The 6,455-nt window shown below is 28.8% G+C and overlaps 1 protein-coding gene across 1 annotated transcript in view; it reads left to right on the top strand.

Moving 5' to 3' along the window:
• Window positions 1-6,455, top strand: part of LOC149479149 (uncharacterized) — a 59,886-nt gene continuing 53,431 nt past the window's right edge. The window contains exon 1 of the mRNA XM_089708847.1: window positions 1-205. The gene's annotated coding sequence lies outside the window, so the exon portion shown is untranslated. The remainder of the gene's footprint in view (window positions 206-6,455) is intronic.

Below are 6,455 nucleotides of genomic sequence, written 5' to 3'. Positions count from 1 at the left end.
CGCACCTTGCCTTGGCGCACGTGCAATCAACAACCTAATAAACACAACTTTAGAGGTTGTTGTATGCACAGGAGAGCCGAATCGAAATCGAAGTTCGAACGAAGTCGATATCGAGTCGTGACATTTGAATTCCGTGCGTGAATTTTTGGCGGGATTTAGTTGTGTTGCTCAAGATAAGAATTGGTGATTTTGTACGCAGTCTGTGGTGAGTTTTTTTTTTCAGTATTAAGATGTGTCTACACGTTGTGCAATTTTCATTTTTTATGTAGATTATAAAAGGTGGCCATTATAAAATAAAGACATGAGATGTTGATGTAGGTAATTAATTAATGAATTACTGAGTAAAATGGCAATGAAAATGCTATTATTGTTTTATTGCAGTTCACGAAGTAATTTTATCTTTCAAAGCGTTTAACCTATTTTATGATACTGTTTGAATAAATACATAATCTAAGTTGCCTGAATTGAACAATAAATATAAGTCTTTATTGATCAAATACGAAGAACAATGAGTCGCTGCTGAGAGAAAAAAGAATACAGTATATAGTAAAATGATTAAAATATTAAAAATAGAACGATGATAAAAAATTGCTCAACTTGGCAATTATTATCGAAAACAAAGAACATCAATAATAGACAAGACAAGATAGCTATAAATTTTTCTAAAACATTCACTTATCGATCTTTTTTTGTCTTATGTGAAAACCATAATAATCTTCATATAAGCTTTTACATTTTTTGACAACTAGATAAAAATATTTTCTACTAAAATAAAACATTGAAAATTAAGCAAATAACCCACTGCAAACAACAATAATGCAATAATTATAGTCATATTCATCCCAATCATTTAAGATTTTTTTATGTTTGTTATAATATTATTCTCTTTATTAATTTAGACATCATAATATCACTGAAAATAATAAATTACTATAATTGCCTGAAATTTATTGTACGCGAACAAACGAAAAAAAAATCACAAAACACAGTCTAAATAATTCAAGCTTAACTAAGTATAGACAGTTCAGTTATTGTTTGCTATTTTATTATTTTATTTTTTTAACTTTGAATACCTACTTTTTATTATCTGATGTATAACGTCTGTATTCTTATCATGTAAAAAGCTTTTCATGTATCAAGTAAATGGAATTAAACCAACTTAAGTAAAAACTTAGTGAATCATGCTCTTTGTAAAATTACACGTTATTTTACCTGTTTTAAGAAAGGGTGGATTTATGCCAAATGACCCTTACGTTTTTTAATAGGATAAATTATATTTTTTAATTCTACGGAAACGTTCAGTATTGCCATGACTATTTGACAGTTGACGTTTTAACAATAATAATGTGCCCTTGTTGCAATATTTACGTCAACCTTTATTATAATAATTATTATTAATATATTATAATGTATTTACTTAGTATATTATACTTCCTTATCCATTTACTGGAGATATAGAATTACTCATTGTTCTAGAGTGTTCTTAAAATTTTAATACAAAAATATGAAACGTCAAACATTAAAGTAATAAAACACTTTTTATTAATCTTGAATTTAAATTTAGTTATGCAATTAATACATACGTATGGTAACTTTATGAAGATTACTTCAACTACAATAAATCGTCTTTTTTGTTATGTTGTTTACATTAAACTGGGATTCGTATAATTAAAAATTCGTAATAATAGATGAGATTATATTTCTTAATTAAATAACATTCCGCCCACAGTCTGGTCACGTACGCAGTTTTTCACATACAAATTTTCATCCCCTAATTTACTCCTGATGTTTAAATGTCGTCACAAAACATGGCAATAGAATGGAATATTACGGTATTGTTATTAGCAATTAGTAACTATTTTCTCGTTTTTGATCTAGGGGAGTAACAGAAACAGAGTAACATAATTTTTTTTCTTACTTAATAAAATAGGTCAATCACACCAGATCATTAATTCGAATTTGATTAGGTACTCTAATAAATATTTAATTTAATACTAACAGTATCCACGTTGTGGCCCATTATAGTTGCATGGGTGCGAAGGAAAATATACAAAAACAATATTTGAATCTAGTTGTATTTAAAAATTTGAGTTCAACAGAGCAGAACTTCACTAAGCGTATAAACAGTTTAACATTGAATTTAGTGCTCTAATTAAAAACTAATTTGTAGTCAAACTATGTTCTTTATAGGCCAGCTGCTGAGATCTCCCAGGAGAAGGGTGTTTAGAATTTTAAATAGTTACGAGTTTTGCGTAATCGGGTCTGTGAAACCCACCTGAAGTGTAATTATATAGGTAGAATGGTAGGCTTTCTACGTATATTGTAGTAAAGTTTAATATTTTGATATGGTTAGTACTTTTACTGTTTGCAAAAGTTTAATTATAGAAATTTAAGTTATAAGTAGAATTTTTTACTTCAGACTGAATAAAACATTTGCAAGGAAATAGTATTTTGTCCTGTTTGAATCGGTTATTAATTATTAACGGCGTGTGACATGAATTATAAAAAACAAATAATAATGTAATGAAAGAACTAATTTTTTTTTTCAAAGTCTAATGAATGCTTAGGAAACGTTTATCATTGAAGAAATAACTTGAACAAGATCACGGCCATGTGAGTTTGGTCAAGTTATTTCTTGACAATATCATGTCAAAATATTTACAAAGCAAGGTCACATAACATTAATTGGACCTTCAATTTTATTTCATCTGCACTAAAATTTAATATAATTATGTACTAGTGACATCGGATCTATTTATTTTTTTATTTTCCGTTTCCGAAATATTTCGAAATTTTGGGCTGTTAAAAGGCTGCATACGTTTAAAAAATTTGAAGGCTAAATATTTACTTAATGATTTTTTGAACAAGTTAATTAAAATATGCTACATTTTATTTGGAACCATTTAAATTGGATATTTAATTTTATTTAAATTTCCAGTTTTCCTTCTAAAAATTTTATAGCTTTTAAAGCTTCGAATCACTTAATTATTGTGAGCATATCCTTCCTTTTATATGTTTAAAAATGTTCTGGAATTCTTTTTATTTTTACTACGTTTTGCGGACATTTTTTGATACTGAAACATTGCGCAGTTGAACATAACAATAAAACATTCTTTGTAATTACCTGAAAAGCTCTGACTCTAGCTTTTGTGTTATATTTCGTATTTTTGGGTAATAAATGAACGTACATAAAATTTTATATTTAGTTGATATTACATAAGAGTAGGTAGGTAATTAAAATTAAAAACCTCGCACACTTTAGGATATTGAGAAAAAATTTGTAGGTCAACAAGGTAGCTGAGTTTCTGAGAAATTTAGTGACAGATGGACATACATGTGTATTGCTATTAACCTAATGGTAATGGTTTGAGTAACTACTACTGAAAAAAAATTGAATATCATAAGATATTATTTTTTGATTGAGACTGAAAAAAATATCTAACTCCGGAAAAAATGCAGAAGTTGGTTGATGTTGTTTTTTTTTCTGGTGTCTTAGTTAATATTATACTATATTAATTAAGAATATATAGTCATGGACGTATAAAAAAAGACGGACACCGTATTACGAACAAACAACGTGAAGCCACCATAGTAAGCTAGCGATCGTGTAAAGACAATAAACACGCACACACTCATGTATATAGTATAAACTTAGAATATTAATTATACGTTTAAATATAAGATAATAAAATATTACCGTAGATGATGTCACGACGGTTTAATAATTTATTAATGTTCAAAAGCTAAATTGTATATTGTAGGTACACAATATTACGCAGTAACTATGTATTTGATTTATTACTAAGTACCTACTATAGCACTACATCGTTTTCCGCGATTTACCTTTTAAAAATTATATACCGAAGTACCTACCTTGGTAAAAGTACAATATTTAGTTCGGAAAGACTTGAGAAACATCTGAAAACCATTGACTAGTCTGTATGAATATTATTCAATTTAAAAAATATATTTATTAGTTAAAAAAATAAAGCTGTAATACAGATTATGTATTTGTTGTTAAATTTTTTAAAGTCCAGTCCAGCCGTCGAACAGAAACTCGTAGCATTTAACAAAATTATACATGACTAATGTGAATCATAATATTGATGTGCAGTAAACAACCTTTACATTTTGTGACATCTTCACACTTCAAATAGTTAAACGCTAGTTTAAATTATAACACCTTGAACTTATTATAATGTCCAAAGCCGAAGGATTAAGTTGTTGAATACAGAATACATTTAAATGAGTCAATTGATTCATGAATTACAATAATCTAAGCAATGCTTGCTCAGAGATAAAAGATTTTGCAATGCCCCTTGTAAGGAAAGAAATTTATTTTCTGTATAAAGCCACAGAGAATGCGGTTGCCAGACTAAAAAACTGGCTGAATAAATTGAACCCTTTGACAAAAAAAACAACAATGTCTATGGTCTAGTCATGTGAAGGCCTTGGTCGTAAAAAGATCTTGATTTTTCATTTTCAAATGCAACACGATTTATATAAACTACAAAGAGAGGTTCGTGGTTAAATTGTAAAAACTATAAAGCTATTTTAATTTTTTATATGACATAAAACCATGTTTGGCGAGACATAGCGTTGACCTCTTTATACGTATTGTCCCATTTAAAAGATAGCAATCCATTATTCTGAATTTCGTGCTTTTTTGACGGCAAAAAATAAACGACAACTCCACATAATGAGACTATTTTAATAATCGTGCTGCAAAATATTATGCAACTGTTTTTATTTAAGATCGTTAATTTGAATCTGGGCCTACGAATGCAGATAATAAATTGTTAATAAATAATATGTAGTGGCATTGAGCCGTGAGCGGCCGCAGCTGTGCCGGGTCAATATCCGTAACGATATGATCGCTTTATGCAATAATGTGACAACTATCAACTATATTAACTTCACTAAACTAAGTACGTTGAGATCTCTTAATAAAGTTATTCAATATAATTCGCGATTTTTCCTCAAGAAAAACTAATCACTACAATAAAATGCCAATGTTAATTATAATAAGCACTGGACATTGGAAAAATCAGATTAATCAGAAAGTGCAAAAACTAAAACAAAACTGATTCGCTATTTTATACTTTTAAACTATTTAATTTGCGTCCAACGATCGACAATCAAAAATTTACATCTTGTTGAACATTTAAACTAATTCAAGTGTTCTACTTATATTATATTCAAAAACTTTTAATAAGCATTGAGAGTAAGATCCGCCAGCAGCACGTGACAGAATGCCACCTCATCGCTATTCGTATTCCGTCACTGGTTGTGCAACCTGACCGTGAATTGCTGTGACCATAAGCTGACGCAATGGTGACATCCGTAAGTATGGAGTTATGTAGTCAATACTTCAGTTTGGTTAATGTAGATGTTAATGTCGTTCGAATTGCGACATGAATACGATTACATGAGATATATTTCCATTTTAAGTTTTTTTACGAAGCTTTATGCTTATGTATATTTATTGAGATTTGAGACATGATTTTTCATACCTATGATGTACGATTTTCCAGAAAGAAGCTTTGATTAAATTCATAAGAATGTGAGATATTAGAAAGTACCGTATCCTCATAATATTTAACTCTGTGCTACAATAAGTTTCATATTCAAATCAAACTAATGAGTTTACAATATTACATAACAAAATACCCCCATTATGTAATAATATAATTGCTCTCATGCTACGTTACTCTTAATTACAATTAACAATGTAGTTATTAACATTACGTATCATTTGTTTCAACGCCACAATCTGTCTGTACTCTGCAGGTCAGTTACAGAATACGCTCAAGATGTCATGATTCATAGTCATAGCTATCGCGTGTAATAGCGGCCACAATTCAATGATCCTTCACCCAATAACTTAGAAGTGTTTCGATTTATAATCCTTAACGAATTACTGTTCATTATATAATAAATAAGAAAAATAATGGTAGCTATCCTGATAAAATATTAGTTTTTGTCTTAAAAATAGACGTCTTTTTGCGATAATTATATGACGTACTTAATTATGTAAAGGTAATAAATATTAATAATGTGTGAAAAAGTCAATTGACCGATACACAAAAGGCAATAAATAATTAAATAATTTAAATTTTATTTTTCCCTCCATAATACTTAAGTTTTTTTGTCTTTTATAATTTATATACTTTCGGATTTTTATTTTTATTATTAAAAAATCATATAAATACACTATTATTAGTTATAGTAGGCAATAATAATCTCGCTTACTATTTCCCTGCTTATTAATTATCTGATTTTAACAATATATTAGCATTAATAACTTGTTTATTCTTTGACTGCAGTTCAATCAAATTAATAATCTATATTGGCAAGTTCAATGTCACAGGTTGCATACTCACATCCCGCCTTTCACTTTTGCCTGAAGTTCACGGTCATCCTTCTTACTGGACGCTGCCTTCGTTATGCTGGCC

The sequence above is a fragment of the Colias philodice genome, chromosome 21 (genome assembly GCF_061535455.1).
Source record: "Colias philodice isolate Cphi_HAF_F1 chromosome 21, ilColPhil1 Martin Lab GWU primary, whole genome shotgun sequence".
Taxonomy (NCBI): Eukaryota; Metazoa; Arthropoda; class Insecta; order Lepidoptera; family Pieridae; genus Colias; species Colias philodice.
The sequence above is the reverse complement of the archived record's forward strand: the minus strand, read 5'-3'. Positions and strand labels throughout refer to the sequence as shown.